The sequence below is a fragment of the Canis lupus genome, chromosome 20, assembly GCF_048164855.1.
Source record: "Canis lupus baileyi chromosome 20, mCanLup2.hap1, whole genome shotgun sequence".
Taxonomy (NCBI): domain Eukaryota; kingdom Metazoa; phylum Chordata; class Mammalia; order Carnivora; family Canidae; genus Canis; species Canis lupus.
Genome location: NC_132857.1, coordinates 49,471,137 through 49,493,580, shown reverse-complemented (window position 1 = coordinate 49,493,580; position 22,444 = coordinate 49,471,137). Strand labels below are relative to the sequence as shown.

The 22,444-nt window shown below is 35.0% G+C and overlaps 1 protein-coding gene across 1 annotated transcript in view; it reads left to right on the top strand.

The window, feature by feature from the left end:
- Positions 1–22,444, top strand: part of LRP1B (LDL receptor related protein 1B) — a 1,825,680-nt gene that overhangs the window by 56,305 nt on the left and 1,746,931 nt on the right. The window lies entirely within an intron of this gene.

The window sequence follows — 22,444 nt, the reverse complement described above, 5'->3', positions numbered from 1 at the left end:
GGTACTTACAGGGAGATGAGGGAGGGACAAGAAAGAATAAATGATGCCCAGGTTTCTGATTCAGGCAACTGAGTAGACCGTGGTGCTTTTCTCTGAACCTGGAATCACAGGAAGAATATCTAGTTTGGAGACAGAAGAAATAAGCCCCATTGTGGGCACATTGGGTTTAGCAGTCTCTTGTACCATCCTCATGGACCTCTGAATTGGCCTGAGGGTTCTGGAGAGAGAAAGTAAGCGGTTACATAGCTGGAGTTCATGGCGGTGTTGGAAATGGTTGCTCTGGGAATATGGAAAGTGAGAAGAGAGCCTCAAACGGGTCTATAAAGTTTTTGTGTAAGGAGACATATAGTTAATTCTTTAGGGTTTGTGGGACATATTGTTACAACTACTCAACTCTACTCTTGTAGCACTGAGGGAGCCACAGAGAGTACACAAGTTGAGTGGATGTGGCTGTGACACATTCAAAGTTAATTATGGATGCTGAAATTTTGATTTCATATAATTTTCACATATCAATAAATATTACTCCTCCTTTGATTTTTATTTTGTTTTGTCAACCATTTAAAACTATAGAAGTCCATTCTTAGTTTGTGAACCAAACAAGAAACTCAGTGGGCTACCTATGGCCCATGGGCCACAGTTTGTAGGCCCTTGGTCTAGAACATTACCCTTCAATTCACAGAAACCAAAGAGGAAATGACAGGCATTGAGTCAGAAAGGTAGAAGAAAAAATTAAGAGCATAACATAAAAGACATACATATTATATAATTTTGAGTATTATATAATTTTGATTTAGTTAGCTCTGAATTTTGTGGTAGCTGGCTGCCACTTGCAGCCATGATTGAGATATACAGGTAGTGGAAATATGGGATTTTCAATAAATTTACTTCATTTACAATGATAAATGCAATAAATATTGAGGTGTTTGAAAAGAGAAGTCATCCCTTCCCATCCTCCATCCCCTTTTCTGCTACCACTCCCAATCCCCAAAAGCACGAGTTTAGATGTCCTAGAAACCTGAGTTCTATTTATTCTTGGCTATCTCATAATAGCCAGTTAATTAACTTCTCCAGTCTCAGTTTATTTTTCTGTAAAATAAAGATAATTTGGTGGGAAAAGAGAGAACAAGCAAGAAGATATGTGTGCATGTGCTAGAAATTGAGTTCATAGTGTTTGGGGTAAATATATATGAAAGCACCTAGCAAGACATATAGAATATATTTAAATGCTTTCCAAATGTTATTTCTCTCCTTTACAAAATATTTGCAATTTAACATACTGTGTGAATTCTAACCATTCGCAGGGAAATGATATTTTTTTTTTTCTGGTTTCAGATAGGAATAGAGGAAGGAATCAATATTTGTTGAATAAGGGACTGAATGAATGATCTTTTTTAAAATGTGAGCATCTGAGCATGGGTAATGCAAAATGCTGGACTTCAGTGGGTTCTCAATTACTGCAAGTTTCTTGTGATGATGATACTGCTGGCCACTATAGAATCAAGTCAGGGTGCTGGATGAGTGTTTGCATTTGTGCGCACCAATAAACACAAAGCAAGAAAGTTTGAGAAGCATTTTAGGGGAAGGGAAATAAATGATTCCTGTTAGAACCCAACTTTGCCAAGTTATTTAACCTTCCCAGTAAGCCTCAATTTCATTATCTAGAAAATGTGGATAAACTGTCTCTTTGTGGGTCATGGTGTGACTTAAATGAGAGGACATAAGATATCGAGCACAGTGGCTGACATATAGTAGGTGCTCAATAAATATTAGTTCCTCCCTTTCCATTCCCTCTTACAAGAAAATCAATTTTGACCTTTATTTCTACTAGCTGTGGGCCGTTTGCCTTAAAGAACAAACCTGCATGAAAAAGAAGAGTTTTATTGATGTGTTTGCAAATGGGTTGTTGGGAATGTGGAATCTGTTACATTTGAAGTACATAAATTCCACTGTGATATGAGCCTCATGCAAAGCTAGGAAGAGGTCTATAATTTGTTTTATTTAAAACATTGAATTATGATGGTTCACTTAATAACTCCAAACTACTAAGCTAAACTACATTTGTGTTCAGAAAACAGTCATAAAAATCCCTGTTAGACATTTAATTACTGCACAAATTGTTTTATAAAGCACTGTAAAACAAACATGTTGATTAGCAAAAAAGAAATAGAGATGTGATTGCAAAAACACTAATCTTTTTAAATGTATAAATTTAGCTGCAACCAAGTATTCTATCATATGGAACACTTTACCCCTTAATGCTTGTCATTCTTTTGTAACCCTGTCCATTTTTAAAGATAAAACTTCACATGCAGAATCTTTTCACATGTATGATTTGAAAAGAGATTTACTGCGTCCTTATGAAAAGTGTTTTGTTGTATTTTTTTCTTAATGGAGACTTAAATTAACATTTATGAACATGAATTTACAGAATCAAATTTTCGAAGACAGGCCAAAATCAATGCTTGAGTAAATCACAAAATAAGTGAGTGTCAGACTAAGGAGATGACAACAGTCTTTAAAGTTCAGGTTAGGGATGAGGAAGGTGAATTAGTTATCGGCTGTCTTCAGAGGAACTGATTCTGTAGTCATCACTCAAAGTCCCTCATATCTAAGGCAGAGGAACTGTCTTCCCAAGAACATTAATGTGATCTTCATCAATGCCTTTTCCATGTTATTTTATTTTTTTATGAAGATGCTAGTTCTAATTCAAATCAGGAGGCTGCATTGTGACTTCTACCAGAGGAGAATTTATAGTGGTAAAAATCCTTTTTAAGCTTCTTGGCCTAATCATCTTTGAAACTATAGAATAATTTTGGTGAGATTATTTAGAGTTATAACTGGTAGTTATATAGTAGGTTAAAAAATGCATATATGAACATACCCACCTACCCCCATATAGATACTCTCACACACATATAAAAACCCCCATAAATTTCATAAGAGTGATGCACATCAGATAGTCTTATGTTTTTATCTTAACCAAAATTTTAGGGAGAAGGAGACAGAAGGATGGAAGGAGAGTGAGAGGAGCGGGGCTATTTTTCATTGTGTGTTCATTCAACAAATATTTTTCTTTTTTTAAAGATTTTATTTATTTATTCATGAGAGACAGAGAGAGAGAGAGGCAGAGACACAGGAAGGGGGAGAAGCAGGCTCCACACAGGGAACCTGACTTGGGACTCGGTCCCAGGACTCTAGGATCACAGCCTGGGCTAAAGGCAGATGCTCACCGGTGAGCCACCCAGGTGTCCCCAAATATTTCTTTAGTAATATGTTATTAATCAGTCATTATAGTTAGAAGGATGAATTAGAATTCTGGTTTATATATATCCTGTAGTTTTTTAAATTTTTTATTATTTATTTAAATATTTTATTTATTATCTATTTAAAGATTTTATTTATTTATTCATGAGAGACACAGAGAGAGGCAGAGACACAGGCAGAGGGAGAAGCAGGCTCCCTGCAGGGAGCCCAATGCAGGACTCAATCCCAGGACCCCAGCATCATGCCCTGGGCCAAAGGCAGATGCTCAACCACTGAGCTACCCAAGCATCCATCTAACAGTTTTTTTTAATCTTAAAGTTATTTTTTTTTAATCTTACAGTTTTGATGGGAGGGAAAAAATATAAGCAATTTGTATAATTAGAAAAAAATATAACCATTAATAATAGATCGTTGACTCATTTTGGAGAATGGAAAGAGGCCTCCAAAGTGAGATGACATCATTTAATGCATTTTGGTACTTTTGAGGGCCTGTGTTAGGGCACAACTCCATTCTGGACTATGTCATAACAAGGAGGAGTGCGGTGTGGGTCTGGTCCTCCAGGAGCTTACATGTAACATCATATTGAGAAACCTGTTAACTGATGCAAATGAGAGGAATAAACCAAAGTTGTGAAAAATTGTGTTGAGGAAATGTACAAGACAATACACAAATATAGATGAGCAGCAAATGCACACATAGGTTATCATCATTCACATAATCCCATGGGTCTTGAATGAACTGTGGCCTATAAAAAGGATCTCCTTGGAAGATGAAAGAACTGTCTTTTCCAAGTTCTCCTGGTCCTATTCCAGACTCCGTAACTCTGCTTTGTTACTCTATGGTGGCAAGAATATTGACCCCTAATGGAACATCAAATCCTCCATATTTTATTAAATTCACCAAATTCAGACAGAAAGTGAAGTAAATCTAAAAGCATATGTGGTATCTCCAATATCAGTGGCAGTTGAACCAACTTTGAAGTGAATATTATCATAAAATAAAAAACTTAGATTTTACTGGATGTCATAAATAAGTAAATTAAATAGGAACCAAACTTTGGAGATTTTCTTTCATTAATTCTAGGGGGAAGATTAGAAACTAAATTTTTAAAAATCTTCCCATGCGAGATTAATGATCAATGAAGAGTAGCAACCATTATATTAAACATAATCTTTAAGAAACCAGCCTCTGGGCTGCTAATAAGCAGAATGGTTCTATTTCCATTGATTTTATGTTTTTCCTCTTCTCTACAGGAGATAGATAATAAATAGTACAATGTGCACTTATTTCTGAATAGTCTAAATATCTATACTTTTTGTTTTTGAGTTAGTAGAGTAATATATCACTAAACTGATCTATGATACATCTAAATTTTAAGTAGGTGCAGTGACCTTTTGAAACCTATATACTTACAAGAGATGTTATGGTCTGAAGAGTTTTACTCGTGAAGTGTTTCAGGTGCCAGTATCATGCAGGTACAAAAAAGTGATAAATCAAAGATGCTCTGTTTTTTTCACTTCTAGAGTTGAATATTTCAGCCTTCATAAAGTAAATACAGGCCAACAGAGGGAAAGTAATATTTAAATTTCAACAGAGAAAACTAAAATAAAATTTAAATCTCAACAAGGCAAAATGACAGCTGATAGTCATTGGTGCCTTTGTGATATGATGGACAGAGAATAGGGTATGATTTTACACTTGACTTTTTCTGGTCTGCACTGAGGTACATAGCATTTTTCAGTCTACATTTTACTCTTTTTCTTTTTTCTTCAAAAGACACACTTTACTCAAAGTGAAGATAAGTATATAAAGTAGAAAAAACACAATTTGGATCACCTAGCTTTTGAGTAAATCCCAACATGCATAACACTGAATATATTACATTATTTATTAAAACACTTTCTGTCTGTGCTTGTGGTAGGAAGAACAACCGGCTTGCCCAAAGATGTCCATGTCCCAGAGCCAGAAAAGTGTGAATTACAGTTTTTTATGTATCAAAATTGTGGATATGATTAAACTAAAGACTTTAAGATTATCCTAGATTATCTGGTGGGTCAATGTAATCACAAAGATCCATACAAGTGAAAGAGGGAGGCAGAAGAAGAGAGTCCGAGGTAAGGACAGAAGCAGAGTTTGGATGTTATGATGGGAGAAAGATTTAATCTACCATTGCTGGCTTTGGTTATATGGAAAGGATCCATGGGCCAAGAAATGTAGGCAGCCTTCAGAAGCTAGAGAAGGTAAGAGGATGGAATTTCCCCTTGAGACTCCCAAAAGGAACAAGGTCTGCCGATACCTTGATCTTAGCCAAGTGAGACCCATACCAGACTTCTGATCTACCAAACCATAAAATAAATTTGTGATGAACAAATTTAAATTTGTAAAATAATAAATTTCTAAGTCACTGATCTGTGGTAATCTGTTACATTTGCAATAGGAATCTAATACAAATTTTAGTAGCTGGAGGTGGTTTATTACTATAACAAATACCTGAAAAGTGTGGAATTGGCTTTGGAATTGAGCAAAGAACAGAGGCTGGGAAATATTTGAGGAGTATGCTAAACAAACAAACAAACCAGATTGTCTTCAAAAAACAGTAGAAACAGAGATGTTAATGACTCTGCTAGTGAGGACTTAAAGAAGTGAAGAACATCGAAGAGAAAACATATATCACCTTAGAGAATATCTACATCATCATAAGTAGGCTGTGAGGAGAAATATAGAGATTAAAGGCACTGCTTCTGAAAGAACAGAAGGAAATAAGTACACGTTATTGGAAATTGTAGGAAAGGGAATCCTTGTTAAAAATAGCAAAAACTGGGATCCTTGAATGGCTCAGCAGTTTAGCACCTGCCTTCGGCCCAGGGCCTGATCCTGGAGTCTTGGGATCGAGTCCCACATCAGGCTTCCTGCATGGAGCCTGCTTCTCCCTCTGCCTGTGTCTTTGCCTCTCTCTGTGTGTCTCTCATGAATAAATAAATAAAATTCTTAAAAAAAAATGGCAAAAACTTAGCAGAATTCTTCTGTAGTCATGTGGAAAGCAGAATTCAGACGTGATGAACTTGGATATTTAAATGAGATTTCCAAGTAAATTACTGAATCTATGGCCTGGTTTCCTGCTTACTGCTTATAGTAAAATGTGAGAGTAGACAATGATTTTGCTAATCCTTATTCTTCCTACATGGCAAAGGATGCTAAAGTTTAGAGATTCATTAGAAGGAAACCACGGTCTAGAGGAAAAGCCAATAGTGTCTGGACAACCTTTTGTAATGTATCACAAAAATGGAAAGATCAGATTATTCAGTCACAGGAAAGTCTCCTTTAAGAGAGTAACTATGTGACCCCTAAATGCTTTCAGCTATCCCAGAAAAAGCCCAAAACAGAGATGGGATTATCTAGGAAAAATATATGTGGAGTAGTTTTTTGTTTAATAGATTGAATCCCATGAGATAAATGAGAGACCCACAAAGTTCTTGAGAATTTTGTTTCAGCATTGAAAAAAAATGCTACCTTGAACTAGGAAAGACAGGGTACAAAATAAGACTGTTAGACCACTAAACTGATACTGGTAGGAAATATGCAGGTAATCATACTCAGCTGAAAACGTGCGCTACGTTTTTTCATGAAAACTCAGCTGAACTCATGAACTTTCATGAAAACTCAGCTGAAAACGTGCGCTACGTTTTATCATGAAAAAAAAAAAGGGGATGATTCTGAGGGTGAGGACCAGAGGGTGGAGCTATGAGCCAAAGATTATTCTTAAACCTTAAAAGCAAATGGAGAGAGCCTAGATGGATTTTTGAAATTGCTTTAAACCAGTGATTTTTTCCTTCCATTTTTATTCGTTTTCCCCCTTGTTATTATTATTCTTAAAATTTTAATTCAGGCATAATTAACATAGAGTATTATATTAGTTTCAGGTGTGCGATACAGTGATTTTTTTTTTCCAATTCTATATATTACTCGGTGCTCACCATGATAAGTGTACTCTTAAATCTCCTTCATCTATTTCTCCCATCCCCCCCCCCACCAACCTATTCTCTGACATTTTTGTCCTTTTTTAACCAAAAGATCTATAGTTATTATCCTGTGTCCGTATGACCACTGTAATCTGGGAAAAAAAGGACTTGCTTTTTGTGTTCCATAGACGCACAGATGGAGAGAAATTTTGCTCTAGGATGAATCAAACCCAGAGTCTTCCGATTTTAGATAATTTTGATAGGATTCTTGCTAATGAGATTTAGATAACATTTTGTACTTGAGGTAATGTTGTTGTGAATTGAAATTTTAGTTTCTGGATTGAAAATTTAGATGACTTTGAATGGATGAGTATATTTTGTATTTGGAATGAATGTGGATCTTTGGAGACCAAAAGATAGACTGTGGTAGGCAGAAGAATTCCCCCTCCGCAGGGTTGTCTGCATTCTAATCCCGGGAACCTGTAACTGTGCTGTTCCATAGCAAAGGAGAATTAAAGTGGAAGATGGTATTAGAGCTGCTAATCAGTTGACTTTAAAATAGAGACTTTTTTTGAATTATCAGGGTAGGTCCAACGTAATCATATGGTTTTTAAAAGTAAAAGAGGGAGGCAAGAGAGAATGAGGGAAATGTGACTATGGAAGAGGTCAACGGGATGCTAAATGAGGAATCAATTAGCCATTTTTGCCTGTGAAGCTGGAATGAAGTTAGGGGGGTGGCACATGAGTTCCCCTGGGGTAAAGGAAAGGAAAAGGAAAGTGAGCAGCCTTTAAAAGTTGGAGAAGTCAAGGAAACCTACTGTCTGATAGAGTCTTTAAAAGGAAATAAACCTTTTTGACATCCTGAACTAAAGATAAAAAATGTGTGTTTTAAGCCACCGAGTTTGTGGTATTTGACATGGCAATGGTAGGAAACTAATACGATGCCAGTATATGTTGACTCATTTAAAGGCATCAAATTTGTAGTGAATCTCTTTCAGACTTAAAGTCTTCAGCAGCTATTTTATTGTTTAAAGGTTTCAGGATTGACTTTTCTGCTAATGCTGCTAATTTTATTGTTTAAAGGTTTCAGGAATGACTTTTCCGCTAATGTTTATTCATTATCTTTGGCTTCCTTTTTCACTCTTCTCTGTATTAAGACACAACTCAAGATTCTTCTATTGCTTCTGTCACTGGTTGGAGTTTCTCTCCAGGTACATGGGGATATATATATGTATATATGCAGATTACAATAACTGAGAAAAAAGTAGTGCCCAATGTCAATTTTTCTCTGTTTATAGACTTTTGTGTAAATACTGCTTTTTATTTTATCAGGCAGCTCAAGTCATTACTTTACCTAAAAACAAGAAGGTAGATACAAATAATCTCTTGGCATGTGTGGTGTGTGTGCATGCATATGGCATGTTTGTTTGCATATGTTAAGAAGATGGATGTAATTTGTAATGTTGAGTCTCAACTGTTGAAGTCGAATGTTGCACAGAATGCCGAATCAGTCAAGGTAGGAGAGAAAGAAGTGTCTGTGGTTAGTCATAGTTCTTGGAGGCATGATATTACACTTCCCTTTCCTGGCAGTCCTGAAGATTGGAATTAGAGAGTCAAAACACAGATTCATTGCTATGCCTTCCAATTAAACAGCTAATGAGCTAGAATAATGACCTTTCTCCTAACTGGTTGTAAGAATAATTAGATTTAAAAATACTTCATACATGAATGAAATCACAGTGTTGCCAGTCAGAGAAAGTGAAGACAGAGCACCATACTTAATTTTGCTCCATCTGATACAAGCCATTTTGGTGTATGGGTGACAAACAGGAGAGTTGCATTATTAATCTGTCCAGTATCACTAAGATATTGAAAAACAGGATACAGAGAGCTGGATTATTCATAGGACTATGTGAAATTAAAAAAAAAAAAGCACTAAATATTACTAAGTGCTTTATGCTAAAATAAAATTCCAATTAACAAAATTATTCAAATTTCATGTTCTAATAATTTGGGTACACTGAGACTTAGGAAGAAAGCATTTTTTTTTTAGAAAGCATTTTTTTTAAAGAATTCTCGCCAAAATTTCTCTAAAATATACAGAAGTACATTATTTAATAATAATTCAAAATCTTGGAGTGCTTATAAACTCATCATCTTGTATATAAATCTTAATCATACACTATTGGCCATACAAAATTTATAAGAAATAAGTATGTATGTGTATTGATCCTAGGAAATGCTTACAGGATGGAGAACAGAATTCAAGACTACATCTTGTGTTTTATTCCAAAGCCTATATACTTTCCTGTGATGATTCCTGCATTTATATTATGATTAAATAAAATCCTGGAAATTTTAGTAGTAGTTCTTTTATTTTAGAGGATTACAATAGTATGTTTATTTCATGTTACATAGTAATGTTGATTTCCTCAAAGGTTAGGTTTTGAATTAATATTTATCACAAAGTGTTTTAAAGAGATTCAAGGTCAAGGGAATATATTTTTGCTGCATGTTTTAGCTTTGCTTAATTCATGATTATTTGTGGAAATGAGAACAGTCTATTATAATTTAGAAGTCTCTGGTACAGTCACTGTTAAGGCCAGGTAGAGGAAGATATTTTTTTGATTAAACAGAATTTCTTTTTGTTATGTCTTAAAAACAAAACCAAACAAACAGAAGCTTGATACTAATTGTGCACATCAGTTTCAGCATCACTCTTAATTCCTTCAATGTTGAGAATTTAACTCTCTAAGAGCATCTTCTTCATAAAAGCTCTTACTCTATTTTATTTTTATAATCTCTGCCTTATATCATTACTGGCTTTCAGACCACTTCCATCAGTCTCAAAGACAATAAAGTGATGAGCGCAGCTCTCTATCCATTGTAAATTCATGGCAATTAATTACTTTAAACAAAGTTTATACTGAGAAATGGGGAAAATAACTGTATATTCAACTCTTGATCTGTTATCATCAAGGAAATGAAAACAATAACAACACAGGATACATAATACATAGAAATAGTATAAATGGAATTTGTGAGAGGCATATTTATTGTTACTCTTTTTTTTTCAAACCAAACTTTTTTTTTTCATTTTTTAGGTGATACTTCTATATATTAAATAGAGCTAATATTTTCCAATACTGAACATAATGCTTTCAGGTCCCCAAAAAGATCAACAAAATGTAATTTGAAAATATAAAGTATTCTTATAACTGAGAACAAGAGTGTTTAATTGAAAAATATCTGGTTACATGATACTTTTAAATCATAATTGTCTTTCATACCTTTTAAAGATTGTTAAAACACAGAAATAATATTGACGAATGATGTCTTACTCTCATTAGAGGCACTGGTTGTCTGATTATTGTAAATCAAGAAGTTTGGTTTATTCAGTACATTCCTTACGTTGCTTCAAATTTAGTTGTCAAAATTTCAATGTAGTAATTGTCATCAGTTAGTTCACAGGAGCCCAAGTCTGTGTCATCCCTGATAAATTGTCCTGCCATAAAGTAACATTAATTATTTCTGGTCCATCTAGTAGACATCAACATCAAAATTTTTCCTCAGCTTTCATCTTATGGCTGAAGTAGCCCATTCATCATCTTTTTAGAAATGAATGGGATTGGATCATGAAATATTTTTATGATTGGCAGGCTTCATGGTGGATGCGAATAGGCAGTGGTCAGCAAAGACCTTGCAAATTTATTTTCCTGGTCATGCTGCTGCCTCCAATAACTCCCTACTCCTTCATGCTGGCAACTTTTAGAGGTCAGAGAGGTGACAGTATGTGAGTAAGAGCAAGCATGATTTCTAGATCATCTCCTCCATAGTCCTTTTGATTTTTTTTTTTTTTTTTGAGCATACAGAAGGCACCTACAGACATAAAAACAATAGCAACCACTTTACCATCCAAGTCCTCTGGGTCTATGTCTGAAGATTGTCCAAGCTCATAGCTAGTGTGTAATGGAACTTATTAAAAGTTTACATGTGAAGAGTTAGCTTCTGGAGTATAAACTATCTGTGGGAATTACTCCAGCAGATTCTTAAGTAACCTTTAATGAGCAACTCCTGGACAGTAGAAGCAGTGCCCCACTCCCACCCTCTTCCCCCATCAAAGATTTTTCTCAATGACAGTCTTCTGGGCCAGATGCGTCCATCACGGTCAAAGTTGATCAAAGTAGGGAGTAATTCCAAAACTTCCGATGTGTCCTCCACAAATTTATTAACCTGAAATTCCCTGTTTTGAACCAAGAAGAACGAAATTTTTTGTGAGGTCTGTGGATATTAACCTAAATGAAATTCAGTGTTGTAGATGCTTCTGTTTTGAACACAACTTAGCATTCAACTCATAAGACTCATTCATTATCTCTGGCCCTCAAAATTTAAGTAAGTACTGAAGAAGATATATTATCAGCACTGAACATTTGGCTTGATTAAACTTTGATGTCTATCCTAATGTAATAGTCATTTGATTATGTTAATGCAAAATATGTCACAAAGGGAACACTGAAATATTTTGCATAAATTGAATGTTTTCCAGTGCATTTTACTAATATTTCACAGATGTTTTAAACCTGTAGGTTTGTTTATGTTCTTTTACCTGCTTGGTGGACAATTACTTGTGTTATATTCTTTGGTATACGTTAATGGAGCTTATGTTTTATTATAGGCATAGTACTTTAACATATTGTGTAGAATTTGTTACCTCAGTCCTGATAAATTCTTTGTCAGAATAAGTGAATTCAGGAAGAGAACTGAGAGGTTTCCTATTGAGTGTCCACTTTTCTTGGGTAAGAATAAAAAATCAGGTGACTTTCGTTCGACTCCTCACCTGATGATACTCTTTCATCCCAAAATATTGTCATCACAAGTTCTCTGGACATTTTTGATATACATTTACTCACACAAGCACTCTGAGAATAGTAGCATTCTGAGCTACTCATTCTGAGCTGTTCCTCAACTCTTTTTTTTTCAAGGTAATGTGTAAAAAATAAAGTATGTCTTAGAAAATATAAATTGAATGTGTAAGAGAAATTAATAAGGATTCCTGTCAAATGGAATCTAATTTCTCTCCATATCTGTGTCATGCTGTTATTCTCCTTGGTATAATGTTCTTTTTATTCATCTGAATCCTTTTATATGTCATATTCTAACTTTACTCCTGTTCCCTTAGAAGCTCACTCTAGGGTAACACCTCTCTATTCATCTATGAACTCTAATTATAGTTTCATTAGGACCATACCCTGCCTGTCCTTTATGTCTTCTATTTCTCAAAGTTCTTATCTGAGTAGGTGTTCAATAAATATTTATTGACAAATTAATTTCTCTATTAACCCAGTTACCTTGCCTTAAACTAATTTTACACATTGGCAGTTGTTGCACATGTAATTGTGTAATTGAATGACTGCTGGAGGGACAACGATTACCTCTAATATGTCTTCTCTTAAAATGGAGAGGCTTTTTCATGAAGTAAAAATACAGATACAGATTTTCCAAAGGATAACATTCACTGCAGTGTTGTCTAGCCAAAGCAATAGTACTGCCCTCAAAGAGATCTAAGATAGCAATGCTACTATTTTTCTTTTGTTAAACAATGAAAAATAAGCCAGAATAATCCAAAAATAAACCCAACCTACACCAGGTTTTAAAATCTTTGACATACCCATCCGCCTCTTATGGATTTTCTAACTTTCAAAGTAAGAGGGAGGATCAGAGAGACAAACTCTGCCGAGCTAGGAGATAATGCTCCTTGACAACAGATTTTCTGCAGTCTCCTCTCTAAAAGCCTTTGAAGTTCTTGCATTTAACCTTTTCAGAGGCAACGCATCCGTGATGGAGCCTCTCTGACACCCGGCAACTCGTAAAAGCATGCAGGCTTAAAAATCCCCAGGTCTGGCACTGCAAGCCACAACTTAGGATATGGAATGGAATCTCCTATCATTTTGAGGGAAGAAACATGATTCATCTAAAACATATGCATCTGAACAATTTCTCTTCCCTTAATCTCTTTGTAGAAAATGTCTTCTTCAGGAATCTGATTTAGATATTGAATAGAAAGAGAAGTATTTTAAATGCATTCTGAAATTTTGTTCTGGCAAGAGCTCCTGAGGTTTCCATCTTCTGTTTAAATTATCTTAAAAAAAAAAAAAACTTCTCTAAGAAAAGGTAAAATATTTCCAAAAAGCATGATATAAATGAGTGAATACCTTTTTGTAAGTGTGGGTAGGGCATTCAACACTCTGTAAATAAGATCTCCTTCAACTATATACTTCACATAAAGACATATTTTGATGATTTCATGAAAAAGGTAAAATGATTCCAATACTTTTACTTCAAGGGTCTGCCCTCTTAGCTCATAAGTGATATGCTCCTTCTAAAATGTTTTCTGTGAATTACAGAGATAATTGATTTCCAATATCTATAATCAGCCTCTCTGGCTCAGAAAAAAAACAAAATAAAACAAACCAGAGGAGTCATACGGAAGGAAGGAAGGAAGGAAGGAAGGAAGGAAGGAAGGAAGGAAGGAAGGATATTTCTTGGCAAGAAAGAAAAACATATTTCTAATCTATATATAGGTTGATAATGGCTTCTTAATGCATAGGTAGAAACAACTGTTAAATCAAATTGCGACTAAGAACTTTAAAAAAATTATTGTGTCCTATCTCACAAGCAATTAAAATGTTTCCATGCTTAGATTAGATAGCTCCATAGTTATCTCCATATCACGTATACTGTCTCTTTCTAAAGAGTAACTTTATCATTTAGCATGATCAATTAAGACATAAACTTCTCATTTTTGTATAAGGAGGTGGCAAGGATAGAAGAAATGACATGTACTTTGAGCTCAGACAGACCTGACTTGAATCCTGACATCATCATCATTATTATTAATTATTATTTTACTTAACAGCCATATTGAAGTATAATTTCCATACTTTTAATTTACTAATATTTAGAGTACAATTGTAAGACTTTCCAGCATATTTACAGAGTAGTACAAATATCATCACAATCTAAGTTTAGAGTATTTCCATCGTCCCCAAAAGAAACCTTACGCTATTTATAAGTACTCTCCATTCCTGCCCCCATCCTAGGCAACCACTAATCTGCTTTATGTTCCTGTGAATTCTAGTGTTGATAACCCTCTGTCAAAGACATGTACATTGTCAGAGAAGTGAGGCAGTCTTCTCAAGAACAAATAGGTAATAAATTCCATATTGTACATGTAGAGAATGCTTATGGCAATCCCTATAAATCATTTCCTGCTATTTTCCCTATTTTACAAATGAGGAAAGCATGGTGCAGAAATGTGAAATAACTTTCCCAAAGTTACACGTTTAGAGACGAATGAGGGAGCAAGATCAGATACACAGATTTCCTGTAGTTCTAATCATCAGGCTATTTGTTAAAGCTGATCAGTATGAAAGAGGATATGAAGGTGAGAAAGATTTAAAGTTTTAAGGGTTTTATCTTCTAATAATTGATTTTAAAAATTAAGATAGACTGAGCACCAATTGTATGCAAAGCATTACCCTAGGCATTGGAGAGAAATAGAAGTGAGATGTTCTAAGATATTTCTCGACAGAGAAAGAACAGTTAAGATAGCCACTAAAGCAATGGAATGGTTGAAGATGGAGTCAAGAACAGGGTAGGTGACCTGCTGTGTGGGATGACTACAGAAGCAGTGAGGCTGTAAACACAGAGGAAGTTTTACTATCATTAAGTACCACTTTAAGATCAGATCTCAGTAGAGCATATTATTAACCAAACCTATTTTCATCTGTGAGGCAGGGCGACTAGCCAGCTGGGGTTGCTGAGGATAGGGAGGCAGTTCTAAGTATTTTAAACATCTTAACAAAGTGATGGAAGCATCATCTCTATACTAAGGTTAAAAGGGGGGCATAGTCCTGCAATAGAAAAGCCAAAGTACACTTTGATCCCCATTTCAGCATTTAAACACCCTGAATTCTCTTATTGGTCAATTGGGCAAACAACCTTTTATTTCACAAACATACACTGAAAGCCCACATTGAACATAAAGAGGTTAAGATGCATACCGTGTCCTGTAGCAAGGGTTTAACTGTAAGTAACCATGACCCTCGCTATGGAAAGCTGAGTAGACACAGGGATAGTTTAAGGAAGGTTTCTTTGATTCTGTGGTAGTGAACAGGTAAAGTTTCTCAGAAAAAGGAGTTATTCAAGCTGGATCTTAAAAGATCAAGAAAAACGAAAATTCAGGCAATGGGTTTAAGGGGAGACACAAATTTAATTCACGTCATAACTTTATGATCTGCTTTCTAATTCCATCTGTTTACAAGATAATGTCTTACAACCTGAAAAGCATCATACCTTTATAAAGTATTCTTTTTATAAAAAACTGGAAAAAGTAGTTAGGAGTATACCAAGGCCAAAGGAAAGATAGCTTATTATTTTTTTTATAAATTTATTTTTTATTGGTGTTCAATTTGCCAACATATAGAATAACACCCAGTGCTCATCCCATCAAGTGCCCCCCTCAGTGCCTGTCACCCAGTCACCCCTACCCCTGCCCAGGAAAGAAAGCTTATTAAAGCACAGAATCTCAGTTGTTTTTATTTTCTTAAGATTAATCAACAATTTTGAAATGAGTAGCTTTCCATTTTCCCCAGCAGCATTCAATGTCACTAGACTTCAACATGGATGTGAACATTTGGAAGAAATATTGGACTGTCTGTTCCCTCCTCCACTCCCCTTTATTGCACATAAGAGAATTTGAATTTCCATTGCCATAGAACTTGGATTTTTCAGGTCACTGAAACACACTCTACTGATTTCATGGCCCTGATCTCTGATTGCTTGGGCACAGGCACTGCCTTCTTACATAAGTGAAACAAGAAATGGTTATTCCCATTCAGGCTTTCTAAATCAGGCCTAGAAATAGGGATTGGGGTAATTAAGGTGTAATGTTCACAGTAGAGAAGTATATGAGGCAATAAATAGTGGTTGAGGTTGGTTAAACGCCAAAATGAAGCAGCGATGTTTGATAACCACTAAAGCTATTTATGGTAAATATACTCCTAAACCATGAACATTAGTCCCATTAGATGACAGAATTTAAAAAGCAGTAAGAAACCATAAAAAGTAAAACATGCAATTTTCTTTCTTTGTGAGGGATATGAAAATGCTGAGTTGACTGTTTTTTTCCATTGAGAATGCATTTAGCACATAATTTAGGTGAAAAGGTAACATAGTATAAACAAAAGTATTTATTGGCAATAAAAGGTTATTAAATGTAAAATAGATTGCTGGGGCTGAAATTATCATAGCTAAGGAACAGAGGTATGTTGGGAGAAAAGAAGGCAAATATGCAAAAGAGATCTAAATTTTGCTCATATTAAATTTTATAAAATTGAACAACTCCTGAATGTAATACTCTCATGCATTTTGCCAGTGAAAGGGTCATAAAGTCCTAGCGAGGGCAAGAATACACATTTTAGCAATTCCCAAAATTTACTTCATCAATGTTTTCTGATAAATAGAGGACCGAAGACAGTATTTTTGTTTGTCTGTTGGTTTTGTGTTTGTTTTCTACTGAACCACTTCCTTATTCAGAATAAAACTTAAATGCCTTTGTATTACATTCAATTACCTCCAGAGACTGCCCAACCTTTCCCAATAGATTTACATACATTCATGTTGTGTAAACCATACTCTCAAAATTTTAATGATATAAGGTTTTACAGATTAGTATGATGGATGTGGCTCATTGTCTAATTAGTGCAGAATTATTTTCTTTATCTGTAGTGTCTATGGAAGTTTTAGTTTGCCTTTCAAACTTCTGCATACCATCTCCTTTCCTTCAATCCTGTTACATGAGAGAGAGGAGAGTTGATTCCTATAACATTTACAACAATAAAAAGTCCAAATACTGTTTCCTTGTAGTAAACAAAAGTATTAAAAAATCTATTTTCATTTATTGTGAACATTTCTAAAAAATAATAGTAAATGTTCTATCATAAAAGTCACTCAAATAAAAATTTTTAGTAAAGTCTTGCAGAATTAGGAGCCATTCTTTTTCAGCAAACTGGGTGAGTGAATATAAGATGTGAGGTGAGCAGACTCAGTGCTTCATGGACGTTTTGGAAAGTGATATGAGTCTTCTGTCTTTAGGATCCATTGTTGGAGAATGGTAACGATTGTTCTTACATTCTGATGCAAGGGTGCAAACATGGGAAGTTCTAGAAGGCTCTTGAGGTATGAAACAATCTCATGTGAACAAGGCGGAAAAGGAATGGATTTAGGAGGGTTAGACATTAGATTCAAATGTCTATGTAGATTAATTAAATAATCAAGCTTCAATGATAACTCCAGGAGCTCTCATACTTTGGCTATTTTTTCCTTTTTTTCCATTACAAGTTTTTATTTTTCCTTAATATTTATCTTTTCTCCACAAATAGTCTTCTAAAGTCTGTAAACAATATGATGATTTCTTTAGTATGTCATTAGATTCTTCTGCTGTCCTCAAATACAACATTTTTCAGGTCTCAGTTTAAATTTTCCACTACAGATGGTGTTTCCTAGCAAGAAAGAGAACTTTCAATCCGAAGTTCTCGCTGCCTAGTATTCTCTATTTCAACACTGTGTTTACTTCATAATACTTGTGACTACTTGTAAATATTCCTATTTACCATGCCTCCTCTGTTTGCCTCTAAGACTCTAAGCTCCATAACAGAAGCTCTTCTGTCTCCTTCACTATGTCCCTAGCACTTAGGATAGTTACTTACGCACGCGATTGGCATAATGTATATTTGGTGAGGGAAAGACAGAATGAATGATGTTTTCTCCCACACAATGAGCTTTTCTCCATGGCTCACTAACTCTAGAGACAAGATTTGAGTTACTTGTAAAATTCACTGATGTGAAACATGGTATTCCTTAAACAAGATTATGTAAAATATTCCCAATTTTAAGGCGAGTTGAGTTTTAAAAATTCATACAATTTTTTTTTTGTGTAAGTGGTTTCAGAGTGAAAAACAGGCGACAAAATCCTAAATTTGAGTTAGACTGAGAAGCTCTTTTACAGGCTGCATACTAATTTAGTTCAATTCAGTTTAATCCATTTTTATTTTAAAAATTAAATAAAAATCACCCTGTGTTGCATAGAAAGATGAAGACTAAATTCACTTGCTGTGGGAGTTTCTAGTCAGGTGGGGGACTCTGATGATTACATATATAAAATAGCATAATACAAGCCAGAATTTTTTGGTGTGTCATCCACCATGTATATAGAAAGAACTGTAATCATCTGATTGAGGATCTAGAAGTCACTAAGGAGATGGTCCTTATGGAATAAGAAGAGCACAGGCAGATGGAAGACCATAGCACGTGTAAAGATGGAAGAGTCAGAGGTATTTAGGGGATTAGATGTAGAAGAGTTTGCCCACAATTTATAGCATATTGAGGAGACTCTTGAGAAATAAGACTAGAAGTGAGGTGGGGCATCCTAGGAGAGGATCTTAAATTCTTAATACTTTAGGGTCGTTCCGCAGATTTAAAGCTAGTACTCCATCCACTCTGTATAATACCCACTATTTTATTTTGATATTGTTTTATTTTTTTTGGGGGGGGGAGAGGACAAATTAATTTAAACATTGTGTTTAAATGGATTTTAAATTGGTATCCACCAATGTCATTTTTTTTTTTTTTGGTAAAACTTATTTCTCATGTGTTAATGACTTGTACTTCAATATCTCCTTACATTCAAAGACATATTTTTCTTTATTTAAAAAAAAATCTACAATGAAATAGAATCAGTAGTGTCTAGTGCTCCAACCATTAGCTTAAACTGAGATCCAGTGTTTCTTCTCTTGAAGTCTTCAGTTATCAGCTCAAATTTAGTTTCCTTGGGTACCCTCCCCTGATACACCCTGATGCACCTTGTCCAAATGAGTTCCCAGTTATGTATACTCTTATCTCTGGTGTTTTAGGACACTTTGCAGCATTGGGTGATTGTAATCCTGGCTTATTCACTGAATGATAAGTGTCATGAGGGTGGACCCTCTTGTTCAGTGTAGTATATCCATCAACTGAATAAAGACTGTGTTTTCGGAGACAAGTTAGTATTTGCAGAATTAATGGATGACCAGTGATTTTTTATTGATTTTAGAGCTATTACTTCTCAAAATTATCAATATCCCATGTATATCATTAATATAGATATGTTTTCATGCATTAAAAGATCTTAGCGTGCAGATCTGCAGTTGTGTAAGTGGTTTCACTTGAATAGCTGAAGTGAAATAAATTCTGCAGTTCTTTGGTCTCCACTATGTGTGTGTGTGTGTGTGTGTGTGTGTGTGTGTATGAAATCTTCATTTATCCCTTAAAATAAGAATAGTAAAAAATACCCGCATTTTAACACTGGAATCTAGGAGTGGTATCTTTTAGCAGTGATCCTTTGAATTAATTTCTGCTGTGCTCTTTTATTTCTAATGATTGTCTGCATGAAATAGTTTTGTGTGTGCTTCTAGAATACTGAGCCAAATGAGATGAACACATTTTTAAAAAGAAATTGCTAATTGCCACAGCGATGTTGTCTTTAACTATTTTCTGTATTTAATAGCCTCAATTTGGCTAAATAAATATCACAGTCCTGTTTGAAAATAATGTTATACTTTAGTTTCTGGTATCTGTCCATTGAGATATTGCAACCAATATAACTATTTTCGCTGTTTGTCAGTGAAACAAATAGAGGATCCTGTTTGGTTGGTCTTTATCCTGCAGGCTAGAACACTTTTCCTTTTTGCCTTATGATACATCTAAGCAACTTTCTAAGCAGTTGGATTTAAGATTTAAGTAAGCTCAAAATCTGATTCCTTTTGTGTATTCATTAACTGCATGCAGACAAAGCAGATAGTCACTTATATAATTGCTTATGTGTTTATAAGGAGAATCAATTAGCGCTACCTCTGTGGAGTTCTTACCTTTTTCCTCCTTAAATTCTCATCAACGAATGTATTGATAGAGTTAGAGCATTTGGCACGTGCAAATTCCCATACTTGTGTGTAAGCTGAGAGGTCTTTATACATGTTAAGGGAGCTTGAATAGAATCAAGAAAAGCACAGGGGAGACTGTAGAGAGGGGGAAAGGAAAGAATGACAGTGACAGGATAAAAACAGTGAGGGATCGGAGCAGCACCCTGCAAGAACACTTAGAAATCTGCCATTAATCATAAGGAGGAACATTTTTTCAGCAATTCCTAATAAGGCTTAAGGAAGGGGTTATTGGCTAGACTGTACCCGAAGCATTTTAAAAAATAGGGAAGTAATGTACACGAAATACTGAAACTCTGTGAGGATAACAGAGGTACACGCAGAGAATTGTTGCTCCTGGAAGTTGATCACTCATCAAGCTGTCTGGAGTCAAGGATAATGGGAGCAACTTCTCTTGCTCAGCTTTTCCTGTGCAGTTCATCCTTAACACAAACCAGCCCGCTGCTCCAGTGTGGCCAAAGAGCCGGCCAGGCTCTTTCAAAGGTGCCCTGGCTGAGGGACTTGGAGAAAATGTTTATAGGTGACAAAAAGTTGAGTTTCCATACCCATTTATTATCTTATTTAGACTTAAAATGAGGGGGTGGGTCACATCACTCAAAGATTGAAAAACAAACAAACAAACAAACCTGGTACCACAAGAGACTTTTTGTTTATTTTTAGTTGCTTAATTATTTTATCTTGAAAAATTTGAAAATGACGGAAAGGACTGATTCTGCTTTTTGTTTATTCATTCGTTTTTGTTCTGTTTTGTTTTTTAGATTCCAAACGTAAGTGAAATCATAGGGTATTTGTCTTTTTTGGTCTCACTTATTTCACTTAGCATAGTAGTCTCTAGGTTCATCCATATTTTTGCAAATGGCATGACCTCATTTTTTTTATGGCTATGTAATACCCAGTGTGTGTGTGTGTGTGTGTGTGTGTGTGTGTGTGTGTGTGTACACCACATCTTTGGTAAGTTTTACCAAATTACTCTCCAAAAATATTGTATCAATTTGTAAATCTACCAATATTAGATGGATGATTGTCTTTTCGCCACATTCTCACCAATGTGCATGTTAGAAAGGAGTCTTCATACCTGAACCACGTGGAAAACACTACTTTATGCTCTCCTACTGAACTGACCATGCTCTCCTCACATATTCATATTATGTTCATTCCTGGTTTAATGTCAGAAGCTGAACTTAACTTCTCCCTCCAATCTTAAGTGTTATTTTCTGCCTCCTGCATACTCCACCAATATGTTTGCTGAAACTTCCCAACGTAACACTTCTTAGGGCCATAACTTTTATATTAGTATTTCTTTTATTCCTGGGGAGCTTGACTTGAGAATAAACTCATAAGTTTTCCTAGAATATATTTATTTATTTAGTAGACTCTCATATCGTGGTGAAAAAAGCATTTGGTATAAATGAGGTGACATTTAGGGTGTCTCCTAATTTCCTGTATAAAAATTTACCTGGGAAGAGAGTTCCTGGGAAAAAGGCTGCCCCAAAGCAAGAGGTAAACCCTTTTTACAGTAGTATCCTCAAAATACTCTGTTTATATTTGGAGGGTAGAGAGATCCTTTACTGCAATGGACTAACTTGTTCAGTAATTTTTTTTTTCTGGCATATTGATAAAAATTGGAACCAAGTAAGCTAATTGAGTCATTTTAGATATTCTCTTCAATTCAAGGTAAGCTTCTAAAAGACATAAGTAGCCAATAATTTTACCTTGACACTTTGATTTTTTTATTGCAAAAATAGAATTGTAGAGATGTCTTAATACTTCCCCCTCATCACTTATTCAGACTGGAAATTTTTATCTTCTCTACAAAAATAGAAGAACATTTATTGTATTATGACAGCTGTCAAAATAATGTTTTCCTATTGTTTTCAGTAACTTTTATGACCTACATGCAAGCCAGAAGGTAAGATTGTACACCTAGATTGGAATGATGAGGGTTTTGAGTGATGATATACTTGTTATAGCACTAGGAATCATTTTTGTTGCTTGAAACTGATGAAAAGTACAACATTTAAAACTGTTTATGGACAATTGTACACAAATATATATGACATATATGTTGTACTCACACACATGCACACACATACACTGAAAACAATTATGTAGCTCAGAAGAAAAGAGCTATTGGGACAGCAATAAGCATGAGCAGTACAATTAAACAGCTAAATATTTTGAAA